Here is a 20098-nt window from a genome sequence, read left to right on the forward strand (position 1 = left end):
TACTACATACCTATATCTAACGGGAATTTCTATTTTCCTGCTTGGCTTTTTTGAGGGAGATGTCACCACACGTTATGCAGGATGGTGGAAGCAGTCAATATTGTATCATCATCATGATTTTGCAAAGAATATTACTCGGTGAAAGAGCAGTCTATGCAATGATGCTGGTGTTTCCACCTGAATTTTCTCCTTTGAAAACTATTTTATTTGGAAATCCTTCCCAAGACACTGTTGAACCGCTGATGGAGGCTTTGGAGGAAGATTATAAAGATGGAAATGAGATAAATGAATTAAGGCAGTTTATTGGTGGAGTATTGGATCTTGAAAAGAGAATCAATAGACTAGATACATTGACTTAGAAATTAAATATAACAAAATTTTATCATTGTTGAACAAATTATTAGCTTATAAACCAAATCTTTACCATTTGTTAATATGTTTTACTTATTTCTGATACTAGCATAATTAAATGACATGAATGTTCAAAAAATCAAACTACAATATGATCTTGTAGGATTTAGCAATATGTTTCTTTGTGTATGATAGGATAGAATCTTTAAATAGTTTTGAAAATTTCACATAATCACCCACCATTTTAAAAATATATATGAACCAAATGGTTTTAGATTAAACATACTCAAGTTAGTGCACAAATCACGTTCATCAATTAATCATACAACTTAATGAACAAAATATCTCTCACCTTTTTTAACAAAACAACCAAATCCCATGATTCTGAAAATCACATGGTTTTAGATAAAAGTGAGTATTGGTTAAGCAACTAAAACAACAGCAAACATACAAATAGAGAATCAAGAAGATGAAAGTATAAAAAAAGTGTAGATAGTACAAACTAAATATCTCTCACCACAAGCAACCAATAAACAAACCAAAGATTTAGATTTAAGAATTATGTATCCTGAATTGGCTCACAAGATTCCAACTCAATCCAATATTTAATGAAGTCGTAAATGCAATTTTACTATGTCAGCACGTGAAACTACAGGAATAACAAAATCCCACTTCCTACTCTTAGAGAACTTGTTCAATGTACCTTCCTCCATTACTCACACCATTTGTTGAACATATGTACCTTTGGTATCATTTTATTACCTCGGTTGTTCAAGAGAAATCGGTTTGATCTTTTAGATGTTTCAAACTTTTTAAAGTCATTCCATAAGGAAGGAACTTTGTCAATGATTCAAGATAGAATCATTAACTTTCATCTACATCCATATTGTGTTTGTTCATAGATATTAAGCATACATTCAATTTATGCACTTGTTTCATAAAAGGCCTACTATCAATCATTCGATAATTATAAAAATAATTGACAAGAAATTTCTTATTTGTTCCCATCATATAGTTTAAAAAAAGTGTCACACACGTACCTTTTAAGATGTGTCCCATTCAAATATAACCATCATACTTGTTTTCTAATGGGCTTTAGCAATGATCTCATCTTCCCTATTGGTTGGGATTGGGGTGTTGAAGACATACATACCTTTTTCAAGGTGTGATGATTGGAGATGCCACTTCAAAAATAAAGAAATACCTGATAAATTGAGTGTGATGATAATGCAAGAAAGAACAAAAGCCAAATTAAGAAAAGTGCAATTTTCCAAGGTATGCATATAAAACACTAGCCATTAGGCTCGACCCATCCCTAACAATATATGTAGATATTGGATGGAATATAGTGTACAAAGAATCTGGTGACTCCTTTATTTTTAGTGTACAAAGAATCTGGTGACTCATCCCTAACAATATATGTAGACGCCACTTCAAAAATAAAGAAATACCTGATAAATTGAGTGTGATGATATTGCAAGAAAGAACAAAAACCAAATTAAGAAAAGTGCAATTTTCCAAGGTATGCATATAAAACACTAACCATTAGGCTCGACTCATCCCTAACAATATATGTAGATATTGGATGGAATATAGTGTACAAAGTATCAGGTTTGAATGGAGGACATTTTAAGAATAACCTTACTTTCTACTTGAGATTAGTAAAATTAAATGATTTCAACTAACTTTCTTAATTTATGGGAAGTAATTATTTATGAGACCATATATATATATATATATATATATATATATATATATATTCTATAATTCCTTCCAATTATGTGAATTTCAATTGGAAACTGCAAAAGTTTATGTCATGGTGTTATGTTATTTTGTGTGTACATATTTCTAACCTAATAAATATAATATAGGTATCGATATAAGTAATTAAGTTCATTAAAAAAGACTAACCTAATTTATGTATAATGTGCAACCATATCTACTCATCATTCAAAAGTAAATAGTACAATACATGAAGATCTTTTATCCCTACCAAAAGCAACAAGGAAATTTTTATGCAACTCAAAATTAATTTTCCTTCTAAATAAACTTTTACCTTAAACTGAAAAAATTAAGTAGGAGAGAATGTCCATTAAAGAATCATAGGCAAAAGAATGTACTATACATATTAATCTATGAATGTTTAACACTGTAGATTTGTCAACAAAAGCGTACTTTACTAGTTAATAGACTTAATTGTACATTTGATGTCTTTACTTTATCGGTTTTCTTAGGAATGTTCATAAACTGATTTTATCAAATAACTTTATGAATAAATCAAGCAAAAACTGAAAATCAAATAAACCAAAAGTCAAACAAATTAAAATTTAATAAACCCATTTGTTTTGAATAAAATCAGATTTTGGATTTCATTTTAAAATTCAATCTAATCCAACCCAAACCAAATTTATACATAAATATATTTATCTGATTAAAAATTTATATTAATACTCAAGTTTACGTTTTTTCTTCCTTCTATAGAATATTTATAAAACTATTGCATAACTTATACTTATCATATAAAAAATTTTATAAACTTTACCAGTATAAAAAGTCATGTATGTCTAGTTTTGGATAAGCTATGACTCAAAATCCAAAGTTAATCATATAGAGAGAAATGTTCATTTTACTAAAGGATGTTCATACAAGACAAAAAACAAAAATCATTACACACTCTCGTTTTTCCATTAGTTTTCTCGGCAAATCAATGAGTTAAATTATAAGTTACCCCAACTTTTAAAGCTTATGAAGCCTATTTTGCAATGTTATCCCCCAAATTTCAGTAGCATCTCTACTACAATACCAGTTATGAAAACAATGCACGAATTCTAAACTGCAACACTTAGCAGAAGAGTCAATTTGTAAAGTTCATATAGCAATTCAATTCTAAACCAAACATAACGTATTTTATATATATTCATATTCCCCAAGAGTCTACTTTTCAAATATAATTTTATTTTCATCAAACGGTATGTGAATCAAACAAAGTAAAAAAGTGTGTGAAGTATGTCAAAGCTGAAATTTGTAAAACAGCATGTGTGCACAAACTTTCAACACCAAATAATATAGAAATGACTCTAAGAGCCCATACTCATGGAGGATAACCTCCCAAACCAAAATTGACATTAAAGAAAATAGAAACTCTCAATACCTTGAGAGATTTCAAGTCTTCCAGAGTTCAAGAAAATGCAAAACAAAATGGATTGATGAAAAACCCTTGTCTGCTAGAGCTTCCTCCTTCAATTTGATGTCCAAGGGATAAGATTTGAGTTGTAAAGGTGAGAACTTGACGAAGGATGACCATGAAGTTAGAGAGAGAACACAAGGCAAGAGATAAAAGCTCTCTTACCTCTCCTAAAACTCTAGAAGTGGTCGCGCATGAATGAGGACCAAGGGAGAGTGTTTACGTTTCTTGTATTGTAACCCTACATCTTTGAGTTTTGGGCCGGGCCCCATTGGCCCATTAGGTTTTTGGGTCCAAATTTGTTTCATTAGGATTAATTAAAGTTTCATTATTCATCTTGCAAGAGACTTTAATCTTCTATCTTTCATTATATTCTACTCTTCCCATTCCATTATAATTGTCATGTAAGAGAAAAAAAATTCAAAATAATTGTCATTTTAGCTTTTTAATGTAATATGATTCAAATAGAGTTTGAGAACATTTATATTATTTAAACCATTATGACTCATGAAATACCCAAAACATCAATCTCATATAATAAAAGAGGTGTTCTATCCCAATTTCATAGTTCATGGTTAAGGAGACATCATTTCTTCTTCTCCCCAATTTCTTGGAAAAAATATTCTTAATTTTACAACTTACCACATATCCATAGAAAGATAAATCATAAAATCTTGATACATATAAAGCAAGCCTCTTATAAAATTAATATATTAAAACAAATCCCTTGGTCATAACACATCAACCCTCCAATTTCAATTCCAAATAAAATCATGTCTTTCCAATCACAGTCTATTCTCACATCATTCAAATGGTTGGACTGGGCACAAAAAACATTAAGAGTAGAAAAGTACACAATAAAATAGGATAGAACTTATCAGTTGATGATGTTTTTTGGTCGACAATGGTCAAGGCAATTTGGTCGATGCCAAGGCCATTTTTTGGCTGACATATGCTAGGTTTTTTGGTCGACATCAAGCTAGGGTTTTTGCCAAAGCCATTTTATGGATATTTTTTTGTTCAAATAGGCTAGGTTTTCGGTCCATGTTAGTCATTGCTATTTTTATGCTGACATCAGCTAAGTTTGTTTTCTGTTGATCACAGCTGAGGGTTTGTTTAACTGACGTAGGCCAAGCTTTTTCTCTTCAACATTAGTAGGTGCTACTTTTTAACCAACGTCAAGCAAAAAAATATCACCAGCCTATGTCGTCCAAAAAAGTCCAAGCCGGCGTTTGCCAAAAAATTTCCCCAACTGACATCCGATAAAAAATAGTCTCGATTGATGTCGATAAAAAAAATTAATTGAAAATGACTTTCGAATCGTTCAAAAGAAAGTAAAACTTGGAAATTCCGCAACACGGGATTACATTAGGTCGAACTCAGAAATATGATTCAATATCATTCCTATGTTCATTCGCTTATAAATAGAAATGGGGAAATTTTTTTGAATAGTTTGTATTCGACTATAAAGGAATGCGAAAACACACAAAAACAGGGATGAAGAAAAAAAATAGAGCAACAATACAAATGATGTTTAATAGCATCAATCCAATTTACCAAGTCGCAAGATTGGCCTCCTAGAAGCCTTCTAACCATTAAAAGGTTCCTTTCTTCTTGGGAGTCAATTTCTTCACTAGATTCTTCCCCTTTTGCTTCTTCACTTTCACTAGAGGAAGGTGAAGTAGTAACCTCATCTTGGCTACTATAAATGTCTTGGCCCTTCATAATCATGATTTTCTTTAGTTGCCAAACGGTCATGTAAAAGTTTCCATGAAAAAGTCAAGACATTATTCGGAGAGCTGCTCTTCCAAACAGACTTAAACACAGTTTCATTTTAATCAACATTTATGAGATTCACACTAGTTCTAATATGATAGGCTGAGACGCCTTTTGCTTCAATTTTTTCGAGGTGATCGACAACTTGGATTTCAATTTTTCCGACTATTTATTGGAGTAAAGTATATGTATATGGTTAAAAGATCTTCATTGTTAATCATTGAATTACTAGTATGTGGCACACTCTTTTTCCAAGGATTCTTTAATTGCTCAAACCTCTGCCATGTCAAGGTGAAAGCTACAAATTTTAGCCAAATAGGTACAAATTCAATAAAAGAGACATCACTTTATATTTTGTGCCTAAAGGATAATAAATATAATAATTAAGAAAAATCTCCTACTTTAATTTTTTTGAGTTTAAGGTAAACGTTTGGAAGGAAAAAAAAGGAAGGAAATGTAATTTTCGATAACATAAGAAATAAATTTTTTAATTTGGTAGAAGAATAAAAAATCTTCTTATACTGTGTTCTTTACTTTTGGAAGATGAGTCAACTTGATAGCATGTTATACTTAAAGTTTATTTGTCTTTTTTAATAAATACAGTTTTCCAAAAAGACCCTAAACACAACCATAGGTTCCAAATAATGGCCTAAATTTGGTTAAAAATTACTGATCCATGTTTGAAACAATGTAATACATACTCAAACAAACACTTATATATAGTGTCTCACCCGAATTTCAATATAAATAATAAATAGTTAGTGAAAAAAGTGTTTCACACATTCCTTGAACCACCATAGGCACTACAAGAAAAATGCCTTATACCTACAAACACCTTTACCTACAAACATGAATGAGTGTAGGTAAACTTTAAAAATACTTTATTACCTACCATTGTTTAATGTAGGTTAAATTCAAAGACTTATACTTACAGTATTTAGTATAGGTAAATCTTGGAAAAATATAAAAAAAAATTACCTATAACTATGTAGTGTAGGTAAAACCTTATAAAAACTTATTCCTACAGCTAAATTGTAGGTAAAATAAAACAGATTTTTACTTACAAATGGATGTATAGTGTAGATAAATTAATGAAATTTTAAGATACTATTAGTATTTAATTTGAATTTGGTGTTTACTCTTATTTTAATTGCCATTGTCGGCTTCTGCACCCTCCTCTCCGCCTTCTGATACACTGAGTTTGTCGTCGACATGTCCGACACCGGCGGCGCCTTCAGCTACCTCCGCGTCACCTTTGGTCCGTGCTTTCCAATGACACCATCACCAGAGGCTTGACGACGTACCTAGGCACCACAATCGGAATCTCCTCCACCAAATGGCGCCTCACGGTGCCATCTCTTCCCAAAGGCTTCAACGAAATAGACTTCGTCGCTGTTGCCGTCATTTTGCTCATCACTCTCGTCATTCGCTACAGGTACTTTCCACGGTTCTTACAATGAAGCTTCATTCTCTATCTTGAGACTCTTGTGTTATTAATTACAGTATAAACCTTAGGGTTTTCTCATTCCTATCTTCTACAAATTCTCGTACAAGGCTAGAAATATTTCTAAGCAAATATACCAGATTTTGATTTTGATTCTTTTAGCATGCAACTCTATATTAATGTTGCTACATTGTAATGATCACATCTGCAACTTACTGAAATGCGGCGCAGCTTAGGCATTTGAATGCTTTTTGAATCACTGTATTTGGCGTATTTGGTTTGGCCGTTAGCATATCCAATGCATGGATATATATCGCACACCTACACAAACACACCTACACCGGAGATATATATCTGTTATGGCTTTGTGTTCAGTTTTTCTCAATCTTCATCTTCTGCTTTTTGTTTGTATGACCATAGAAGCGTTAGGTGTGGCAAAGCCTTCAGTAGCTAGTTACCTTAGCCAGGAGATACTGGCAGAGCAAGAAGCTGATAGAGTGCATGGATTACCTGCGCAGCCTCCGGTTAAGTTCAACAATATGGTGGTTATATTACTGTCAATGAAACTCAAGGAACAACACTGTTCTATTGGTTTTTCGAGGCCACTCACAAACCAGAACAAAAACTCGTTCTCTTATGGCTCAATGGAAGTACTTCATGTATATATTTATATTGCAATTGTTTTTATTTAGTGTTCACTCTCATGACTAATACATGATAACTTAATGAAAGGTAAGGGTAATTTCTAGTGAATTTAGCTTTTAAATCTTATAGGCTGGTTTAGTCTTTATCTTTTGATTTTAACATGTGTTAAAAGGAATAGAGAGAGATGAATTTCATGATAATTTATGGAAATGAATGGAAGATAGTAGTTATTTCACACTTAAATTATCGGGATGCTGATTGTAATCAAGCATTTAATTTTTCTTGATGTCAAGAATCACAAACCAGAAGGTCAGGAAGTGAGTGCAGCAGGAGTAAACATTGATAATCACATGAATGAAGGCAGTGGCTGGAAGTGAAGCTTCATCATCTTTGCATTCCAACATTGAAACGGTTGGGCCGGCCCATGCATTCCAACTTTAATAGATGTACATGTGTGATATTATAAAGTTGGAAAGCCTACACTACCCCTCTAAATCTACCCCAAAGTAACTTTTTAATAAAAATATTTATTTTTTATTTTAATATTATTTCTTAATTAATAGTATTACAAATTGTTGCATTGATTCATTGAACTTGATTTACATCATGGAGGAGGATAAAAGCAATGCACATATAAATTTAACCTACACTTCTTTTTAAGTTGTCAATTAATTAAAAATCCCTTTTTATATAGCTTTTAAAATATTTATTATTTCCTATTAAAAATATTTATTATTAAAATTAAAAATTTAATATTTATCATAATTTTTCATTTAATAATAATAATAAAATATACTCCCAGTATATATACATATTATTTTCTATTACTTTTTTTTAATGCAAAGCTATATAAAAAGGCATAGATATTGTATTAGTTGGTACTTAGTATTTATATTGCTGTCTCACTTGACCAAATTTTATATATTGTTCACCAAACAAGTAAAGTAAATTATATCTTCCACTGCTATTGTTGGTTTGTATTCAATGTTCTGTTTGTTCCAGCATATCACAAGTAAAGTAAATTATATTGCTTAAAGGTTTTTGTGGCAAGTCACTTGCTTCTTTCCCTCGAGGTGTGTTTCTTTTCGTTCCAGCATATCACAATCCTCAGAATTTTGGCAAGTATTTGTTCCAAGTGATCCCAGATTGGATCATTTCCTCCCTCCCCTTCAAGATGATGATAATTCATAATATGAGGATTTTTACATTGACGTTGTCTATGTTCTGTTTCTTTTTGTTCCCCATGATTGTATGTATTCCTTCACTATTGACATCGTTATTCTGTAAATTGTACAGGATGTTTCTACTCTACAGCAGTTGGAGGATTAAGATGCTATAAGAATCCAAAGAATAAGATTACTGCAGTACCTGCCGAGGAAGAGCAAATTTGGGGTGCATTCTTCAAGGTAACGAGATGACATGAGTTTAAATATAATTACCGGTGCTGCTCTCAGTTCTCTTTGCAGAATATTCTTTTCATCTGTTTAGAACAGAGAATCAGTGATCAGTCCCAACAGTAATATAAGGTTAATGCCAGTTGAGACTGCATTAGGTACAAAGGGAAAATGTGACGTCAGAGACAATAGAATAGGAGTTCATAAAAAGCCAACACATACAACTAAATTTCACTAAATGGAAAGTGTAGTGTCCAAAATGAATGGGTTAGACTAATTTAAACTTAAATCTTCATATCACTTTTGAAGGTAATCTTAGAGCTTAAGAAGTTAGAGTTGAATATCCATTACGTAACTAGGATTGCCAGTTGCAACTAAATTTCATCGAGGTAATGACATTGTAAGTTCCTAAGAGCAAAATTATAATCTAAGCAAGTTCGGTTAGGCTCTCAAGTGGTTGACAAGTCTCATTTAGGTGGTCTTTTTGGCCTTGGTTAACAAGAAAATCGAGTGTTAGGTACAAAAATTGGAAAGCTCCACTACACATAATAGTGGTCTTATTTATTTGAACATTTGTTTATGCATTCATGGTTAGTTTGCTTATTTTGACCGTGTGGCTCTCTCCATTTATGAACTTTGAGACTTATATCCTATGAAACCAAGGCATTAATGTACCCAAGGCATTAAAAATTACAAGATCATGTCATATTTTCTTTTTAGGCTGAGCATTCATACATGTAATTTTGCTAGTATAAGAAATAAGTAAAACATATTAACAAATGCTAAAGATTTGGTTTATAAGAATAATTTGTTCAATAGTGACCAAATTTTGCTATCTCTATGATTTCTTAGTCACTGTTTGCACTCTATTGATTCTCTATTCAAGATCCATTAACCCCTCAATCAATTGCCTTGATTCATTTTTCCCATTTCCATCTCGATAGTCTTCCTCCAAAGCCTCCATCTCTTGGGTCAACAGTGTCTTGAGAAGGATTTCCAAATTGAACAGTTTTGAAAGGAGAAAATTCAGGTGCAACATCAGCATCATTACCATTTGTATTTGCTTTTGATACATGAGGTCCATGATGACAGAGTAGCTTTAGACTGCTTTTTTGCCAAGTAATATTGTTTGCAATTTTTTAAAGTAATTTTCGATATGCAGTAATTTTTCAATGCAATAGCTTTGGTGCCACACAATGCAATTACACAATCTAAAACTTCTTGATGCATTCCAAATTGCATATCCACTCTCTATGTGGTAGGTACTTTTTTATAATACATTGTTGCAAACAAGCATCGGAATACTCATGCATATAACAACCAAAACTATTTTCATTTATCCAAATTACTCTCACATGGTAACTAAGTTACCTTTTTTGGATTAAAAGACCTAAACTTACCAACAAATTGAACATGATTAAGGGTGCCAATGAAAATTGCCCATAGTAGAGTCAAGGGAAAATCTCACACCGTCAATTTTCAATTGATTAAGCTTGTTCCACCTAAATAGCATAGGTTCTTCATTGGTAATCAGCCAAGGCTATGGTTGCTAATTTGTTAATCTCTCCCACACCCAAGTTTGGACCAAGTAGTAAAAGGGTGACCAAAGAGTTAACTACAATTCAAATTCTTCTTTACCAGTCAAACAAACTATTGTTTTCTTCGATAGACCAAAATCATTTTATATGTTGGATAAAAATGTTGGTCACAAAGATGATTCTCTCCAGCAAGATGAACAACAATAAGGAAAACAAACTTTCTCACCAAGCCTCTAGGAGAGAAGCCAATCATTGCCAAGCAAGTTGCAAGGGATGTTTCATGCTCAATTTCACTCCCACTATTGACAAAAATCCATCCATGCTAATGTTTATATAAACCCCACTCTTTTTACTCCTTGGAGATTGTTGTTGTCCTGTTCTATGTATCAATTTCTTCTCCACCTTCATCATTTCCTAGCTTTGAAATGGGGTCAAGACAGGATCACCAACAGTTGCAAAACCCTCCAACACCATCACATCCTCCAAGGTGACATTTTTCTCACCCTAGGAGCACAAAAAGGTATTTGTCTAAGGACACAACTTCTCAGCAACCCAAAACACATGTTTTCAACCCAAGTGCTTCATAGTAAAAAATGAAAACATGTGTTTTGGGGTTGTTGAGAAGTGGTGTCCTGAGACAAATACCTTTTTGTTACCATAAGGTGAGAAAAAAACACCTTAGAGGATTTGATGGTGTTGGAGAATTTTCCAATAGTTCATGATCCCGTCTTCACCCCATTTCAAAGCTAGGAAATGATAAAAGTGGAGAAGAAATTGATACATACAATAGGAAAACAAACTACAAGGAATAAAAAGGATGGGGTTTATACATTAGCAAGGGTGGATATTCGTCGATAATGGGAATGAAATGGAGCATGAAACATTCCTTGCAACTTGGTTAGTAGAGATTGATTTCTCTCCCAATGGCTTGGTGAGCAAGTTTGTTTTCCTTGATGTAGATAATCAGCTTTGCGACCAATATTTTAAGCCAACATATAAAATGATTTAGGTCTGTTGAAGAAAACAATGGTTAGTTTGGCGGATGATAAGAGGTAACTCTTTGGTCACCCTTTTACTACTTGGTTCATATTTTGTTATGGGAGAGATTCTCAAATTTGCAACCACAGCCTAGGTTGATCAACCATGAAAAACCTATGCTATGTGGGTGGCACAAGCTTCATCCCTTGAAAATTGAGGGTAGGAGATTTGCCCTGGATTCAGCTAGGGACTACTTTCCTTAGCACCCTTATGTTCAATACGTTTGATAAATAATTTTTTTTTTTTTTGCTATATGCATGAGAGTTTCAATGCTAGTTGTCACACAAATGTGTGACACCCTCTACCACTCACATATATTTTAATAAAGGAATAAAAATGTAAATATTAATTAAAAGTATTTTTAAAATATTTTTAAATACAAGCCTTTCAAATGGGAAAAAGGCTCACATTCACTTTCTTCTACATCATATTCAAACTTGTCCAAATAAATAATAAAGTCATCTCGGCTCAAAGAAGGCCATCTAAGTTTCATACAATTAATATAGAACTCATATCCTAATGTCACATCCTATCAGAGCATGGTGTTTCCGTGTCCTCTAGCATGAGGTTCTTCATAGTCATCCACCTATTCATCTGCTCCCCCGAACACAAAGTTCAAGATCATCACAGGATCCAAACACAAACAACAAACCGGGAGTGAGTTATCACATTTCTAACTACTAGAGAGAAACAACACAACATATAGTAGCCAAATATAATTTACTTAGCATATCTCACACTATTTCATCACTTTGTCATTCATCAATCACACTTTTCAATCATCAATCACAATACACAGGAATCACACACTCCGATCAAGACATAATAACACATCAATTTCATAATAAATAATTAGCATGCGTATGCAACAGTTATGCTAAGACTCAAGCCTATATGCAATGTGGTACCATGTTAGTGAAAAACCTCGTCGGGCACCTAGGAGTACATGACAAGACAAACCACACAATAGTAAGTCAAGTCACTCTCACTAGGTAATATCATAGGGAGACCAGTCAGGGTCACAGTGTTTTGCGAGAATGCTCCAACCATATGGGATCAACATAGGCTTAAAGGAGCACTCAAACCGTGTGACCCCCAAGGCCTACACTCCGAAGAGTCCGTCAAGGCCTCTCCCTCCTGATTCAGGTCCAACCCAGAAAACATTTTAGCACACAAACTCTATCTATGAACTGTACAAAACACACGACTCCTCAATTGTTCTCAAAATAATTTTAACTCGTCGCCTTTTAAGGGTCTTATCATTAACTCGTCGCCCTTAAAGGGAATTAACATTAACTCGTCGCCCAAAAAGGGTCTTAGCATCAACTCGTCGCCCTAAAAGGGACTTAACATCAACTCGTCGCCCTAAAAGGGACGTAGCATTAACTCATCGCCCTTGAAGGGACTTATGATCGTGTGATTGTACAATTCATAGTTCACAACTCAATACACATATATATCTCAATCATATACATACTCAATTTATCACATACACTTAATCCCATTCACAATGGTATAATCTCAATTTAACATGTTATCACACCTCATGAATCATATACACTTTACCTATGAACTATGCAATGCACACATCTACTCAATTGTTTTCAAAATCATTTTAACTCGTCGGGTTCCCACAGTGGATCCCATCACAATACTTGTCGCCCTTAAAGGGTCTTACAATTGTGTGATTGCACAGTTCATAGTTCACAACTCAATACACACATCTCATCTCAATACACATGTATTTCATCATTCGTCACATGTTCAATTTATCACATACTCACAGTTTGAATCATCATTTCATAACCTCAACATAACAATTTATACAAAAGATTTTATGACAACATGGAATGTAAAACCTCTGAAATAGTTCCTCACATTTGTATCAAAATCAATTAATCAAAATCATGGGTTAATACAAAGACATCAAGAGCACTCAAGTTTATCAATCAATTCTCATCAGGACATCAATTGGTACATAGAACACAATAATATTGTATTCATAATCATAAAGAAAAATTATAATTCAATAAACATCCCAAAATAAACCCAAATTTAGTTCTCTAAGGATCCCTACACATGTTCATTCTAACCCCCAATTGCGATAAACTCATCCCTTACCTCTGAGCGGACTCACGTGTCTTCAGCTAGCGGTAGTAACATCTCTAGTGGTTCCCTGAGATTCCTTCAGTTATTCCTCCGACTGCTCCCATAGAATTCCCAAACGTCAGAGAGACGGAGAAGAGATTGAAACCTCCACTTATACTGTCTTCATGCGATTCCTTTTTCTCCCTCTACGAATATATATCTCAAATATCCCAACGGTGAAAGTGTGCACAATTAAATTTCGAATAGCATATCCAAATTTCATGAAAATCCAACGGTAAACGAAATCGGAATCGTAGTTTTACTGAGACAGTTTTGGGTTTCTGCGGGAAAATAAAAGGCTAAAATGCGAATTGTTTTCCTCTAAGCTCAGACGTAATATCGAAATACCCAACGGTTAAAACTCTCAGAATTGGGTTGCGAACGTGGTGCTCAAACTTCACGATGATCCAACGGTGAATGAGCCCGAGATCGTCATTTTTCTAAGACAGGTTTGGTGGGCTGCGGGAAAAAGAAAGGGTTTTGAGAGGAGAAGGGGAAAAACAAAAATGAGGCCAAAAAGAGGCACCTGACTTACCATAACTATTTATACCTAGGGTACTCAGCCTATTATTTGCTCTATATTTATTTATTTATTTTATAAAAACAAACACTTTTTTATTTCCTATCAAACAAATAAATGAAATACCCTATTTTATTTTCTCTCAAATCATTATTTTAATTAATAATTATATCTCCTTATTTATTTATTTATAAAATCTCATCATTTTTCTAAAACTTTATTTATTTATAAATAACAGTCCTTTTTAATCTAGATTAAAAAAATTGGGATGTTACAATTCCACCCCTCTTAAAAGAAGTTTCGTCCCCGAAACTTTGCTGAAATATCGAGAAAAGATATTACCCATATAGTTTTCAATATCAAGTTGTCTGCTTTGTTGAAACACTTATCGGTGACTTCGATCATAAGAGTTTTCTACACTTGACGGTAAATCTGGTGATCCTCGTTCCCTCAATGATAGTTTTTCATGAGCAAAGTTGTGTTGCAAGAGTAACATCTCAACCATAATAGAATGTGAATGACATACTATTTGGAGTATAATAATATCATAGGAGACGCTAATGACAATTTGAAATGAAAAAACAAACACAAGAAGACACGACTGATCACATGGTCGACTCTTTTTCGAACATCGGACGTTTCAAAAAAAATAATGAGTTTCGACTCTTTTAACTACCCTCGAATCTATCCCTCTTCCCTAAGCACAATCTTCCTTACTTAGGTATACTTGACTCATAACTCTCACTTAGGTCCAAGAATTGTAACGATTCAACTCTAAGGTTGCCTACCTGATACTAACTGGGTGCTAATTAGATAAGCAATACAGATTACTCCCTACTTCTGTAAGTTTGTTCACCTTAAGGTAATCTTCACACATATATACCCATGTCACCCTATAACTTTGTACTTGAACTTGAGGTTTTGATTGTTGTTTACAATATCTAACTCTATAACTAGGACACTAGTCATATCATCGGTTTCCTATACAAGCTCTAACTACTAAGCTAGTTCTAATGTTTAAAACTAAACTCACAACAAGATTCTTGAGAATTTTACCCATCTCTTTTATCTCGGATTCAACTCCAAAGATCCTCACAATGTATCAAACTAACGGTAATGTCTCCCAAAATATTATGGTGAACCCCATGGTTACCTATTCTAACTCACATATAGGATAAATCTTTTCATAAGTCTTAAGTTGTCAAGAAACATTGATCACTATTTGTCCTCCTACAAGCACTCCTCTAAACTTAAAAATTATTTCAAATATTTTACTACTCCAATAAGGACCTACGCGGCTAAGATAGCACTCAACAATTTACAGTGGTCAGCTTCTCTATGAACTTATGGCTTACTCCTTATAAGGATCTCACTCAAAAACTAAAACTTACTTGAGTCATCTCCAGCAAGCATTAAGGTTAATCCAATGAGTCCTAAAATAACCTTTTGGTTCGACTACTAGTTAAGAGCATTTCATCTTAATCTTAGGTTTCCTCTCATCTCAAAATAACTTCTGCCCAAGAAGAATTTGTAGTTATCTTTCACCTAGACGTAGCATACTCTAAGGGTCATCTTCATCTAACTAAAATGCACAACAAAACTCTTAGCTCGGAACATGATGCCCAAGGGTCTATAACAACCTTATAATGCACATCATAGTTCAACTTAACTGAAAACATACTAAACACTAATCATCAAAACCACAACAAGAGCTAACTCAGGGTGAGAGATCCTGTCACGCATTCCACGAACACACATGGACATCAATCATATTATGACATGATTAGGTACACATAGAGGTCACAATAGGTACTAAGCTATTTCTTAAAGCATCCACAAACTTTTTCCATATTAAGGTACAAAGAACTAATATTTATCTTGCTAATCATACAACTATCATCAATAATCTTTTAGGTCACCTACCTTACGCAAGAACACTCACTCTTGAATCCTTCTATGCTTAACAATTAATGTCTTACTAACTACCTTACTCTCTTCTTAAGGTTCCACATTAAACCTCTTAACTATACTTCATAACTTTTCCAACTACACTATGTTCTCCAACAACTCTACACTAGATATTTCCCACAAACTACGGTTACAAGTTTCTATGGGTACTACACTTATAAGATTCTCAATCCTGCACTTAGGTGGTAACTAAGCATATCCTCAAGGAACACAGGTACACATCTTACTAAGTTTGACTTTCGTCTATAGGTAACAATGATCATGTCTACTCAAGTATTTCCTCTAAAAACATCATAACGTGATTGTCAAAGGCGAAGTATCTCTTTATTCGTATTAGAAGTAACAACAAGAAAGATTATCAAGCAGTTTAACTAGACATGATTGGAAGATGAGCAGCCAATAATAAGATGAACACTTGATTGATTAGGAGACAATAATTTTAAATCAAGAATGATCACTCATCTAGAATCAACAGTAGATACTCCAAATGAATTCTAGAAACGAAAACATAATCACAGTGTACGCACATATGGAGACATCAACTATCACTTGATTGTGACAGAAACATCAATAATCCAATATTTGATGTAGGCTCATAACAAAACAATGAATTATACTCAAGCTTGCAAGTGAAATCAAATTACTCGACTTAAGTACGCAACACAAAGAATAGTTTACTCTAGAATCAGAAGGTATGGTCAAAAGAGTATTCTATATGAAATATATCTCGATACGAGTCCTCGAACTATATAGAGTATCAACATTGCTAAGAACAAGAAATCACGAACAACCATACTATCTATGCAATTAAGGCAAAACACCATACTACTAACATACCTAGAATTATAAGGTTCTTATAATAAGTATACAACGTACATATAAGAAGTATGAATTTAATAGTTAATAAGGATGTATTAAAGAATCACAAACTTCAACTACTGCATTCACGACTACACACAAAATAAAGTGAGTTAAGTAGTCATGCGTTTACACATCAAGAAAGACATACTCATCCAAGACATATATATGGTTCAAAAGGTTTTCACAACACTAATCCACACATCAAGATAGAAATAAGTTTATTAACAACATACACGTAAGAAGATAAAGGCTCATTAAAGCATTATCCATCAGTATCAAGACTTCTTGCATCACCTAACGGCTTGCCATAATGTCGAACCGCACTTCACAAATTATAGAGATGGCCAGTCTCATAACTCATGACTCAACAGTGGATTTATGGTATAGCAAACATTAAGGATGCAAGGCACATAGAACTATTTTTTTTTAAGTCTCATTCGATCATGCAAAGGAAAATAAATTAATAATTCAAGCATGTTCATCAAAACTAGTCATAAGTAACCATACAGAGTGCACACCAGAATATGATAAGCACATAACACACTGGCCGAAAGGTTCGACCTACTCTGATACCACTAAATGTGACACCCTCTACCCCTCACATATATATTAATAAAGGAATAAAAATTCAAATATTAATTAAAATTATTTTTAAAACATTTTTAAATACAAGCCTTTCAAATGGGTAAAAGGCTCACATTCACTTTATTCTACATCATATTCAAACTTGTCCAAATAAATAATAAAGTCATCTCGGCTCAAAGAAGGCCATCTAAGTTTCATACCATTAATATAGAACCTATATCCTAATGTCACATCCTATCAGAGCGTGGTGTTCCCGTGTCTCTAGCATGAGGTTCTTCATAGTCATCCACCTATTCATCTGCTCCCCCGAACACAAAGTTCAAGATCATCACAGGATACAAACACAAACAACAAACCGGGAGTGAGTTATCACATTTCTAACTACTAGAGAGAAACAACACAACATATAGTAGCCAAATACAATTTACTTAGCATATCTCACACTATTTCATCACTTTGTCATTCATCAATCACACTTTTCAATCATCAATCACAATACACAGGAATCACACACTCCGATCAAGACATAATAACACATCAATTTCATAATAAATAATTAGCATGCGTATGCAACAGTTATGCTAAGACTCAAGCCTATATGCAATGTGGTACCATGTTAGTGAAAAACCTCGTCGGGCACCTAGGAGTACATGACAAGACAAACCACACAATAGTAAGTCAAGTCACTCTCACTAGGTAATATCATAGGGAGACCAGTCAGGGTCACAGTGTTTTGCGAGAATGCTCCAACCATATAGGATCAACATAGGCTTAACGGAGCACTCAAACAGTGTGATCCCCAAGGCCTACACTCCGAAGAGTCCGTCAAGGCCTCTCCCTCCTGATTCAGGTCCAACCCAGAAAAAATTTTAGCACACAAACTCTATCTATGAACTGTACAAAACACACGACTCCTCAATTGTTCTCAAAATAATTTTAACTCGTCGCCTTTTAAGGGTCTTATCATTAACTCGTCGCCCTTAAAGGGACTTAACATTAACTCGTCGCCCAAAAAGGGACTTAGCATCAACTCATCGCCCTAAAAGGGACTTAACATCAACTCGTCGCCCTAAAAGGGACGTAGCATTAACTCGTCGCCCTTGAAGGGACTTATGATCGTGTGATTGTACAATTCATAGTTCACAACTCAATACACATATATATCTCAATCATATACATACTCAATTTATCACATACACTTAATCCCATTCACAATGGTATAATCTCAATTTAACATGTTATCACACCTCATGAATCATATACACTTTACCTATGAACTATGCAATACACACATCTACTCAATTGTTTTCAAAATCATTTTAACTCGTCGGGTTCCCACAGTGGATCCCATCACAATACTTGTCGCCCTTAAAGGGTCTTACAATTGTGTGATTGCACAGTTCATAGTTCACAACTCAATGCACACATCTCATCTCAATACACATGTATTTCATCATTCGTCACATGTTCAATTTATCACATACTCACAGTTTGAATCATCATTTCATAACCTCAACATAACAATTTATACAAAAGATTTTATCACAACATGGAATGTAAAACCTCTGAAATAGTTCCTCACAATTGTATCAAAATCAATTAATCAAAATCATGGGTTAATACAAAGACATCAAGAGCACTCAAGTTTATCAATCAATTCTCATCAGGACATCAATTGGTACATAGAACACAATAATATTGTATTCATAATCATAAAGAAAAATTATAATTCAATAAACATCCCAAAATAAACCCAAATTTAGTTCTCTAAGGATCCCTACACATGTTCATTCTAACCCACAATTGCGATAAACTCATCCCTTACCTCTGAGCGGACTCACGTGTCTTCAGCTAGCGATAGTAACATCTCTAGCGGTTCCCTGAGATTCCTTCAGATATTTCTCCGACTTCTCCGATAGAATTGCCAAACGTCTGAGAGACGGAGAAGAGATTGAAACCTCCACTTGTACTGTCTTCATGCGATTCCTTTTTCTCCCTCCACGAATATATATCTAGAAAATCCCGATGGTGCAAGTGTGCGCAATTGAATTTCGAACAACATATCCAAATTTCATGAAAATCCAACGGTTAACGAAACCGGGATCGTAGTTTTACCGAGACAGTTTTGGGTTTCTGCGTGAAAATAAAAGGCTACAATGTGAAGGGTTTTGCTCTAAGCTCAGACATAATATCAAAGTTCCCAACGGTAAAATTGCTCGGAATTGGGTTGCGAACGTGGTGCTCAAATTTCACGACGATCCAACGGTGAATGAGCCCGAGATCGTCGTTTTTCTAAGACAAGTTTGGTGGGCTGCGGGAAAAAGAAAGAGTTTTGAGAGAAGAAGGGGAAAAACGAAAATGAGGCCAAAAAGAGGCACCTGATTTAACATAACTATTTATACCTAGGGTACTCAGCCTATTATTTGCTCTATATTTATTTATTTATTTATTTTATAAAAACAAACTCTTTTTTATTTTCTATCAAACAAATAAATGAAATACCCTATTTTATTTTCTCTCAAATCATTATTTTAATCAATAATTATATCTCCTTAATTATTTATTTATAAAATCTCATCATTTTTCTAAAACTTTATTTATTTATAAATAACAATCCTTTTTAATCTAGATTAAAAAAATTGGGAT

This window comes from Glycine soja, chromosome 18 (genome assembly GCF_004193775.1).
Source record: "Glycine soja cultivar W05 chromosome 18, ASM419377v2, whole genome shotgun sequence".
NCBI lineage: Eukaryota > Viridiplantae > Streptophyta > Magnoliopsida > Fabales > Fabaceae > Glycine > Glycine soja.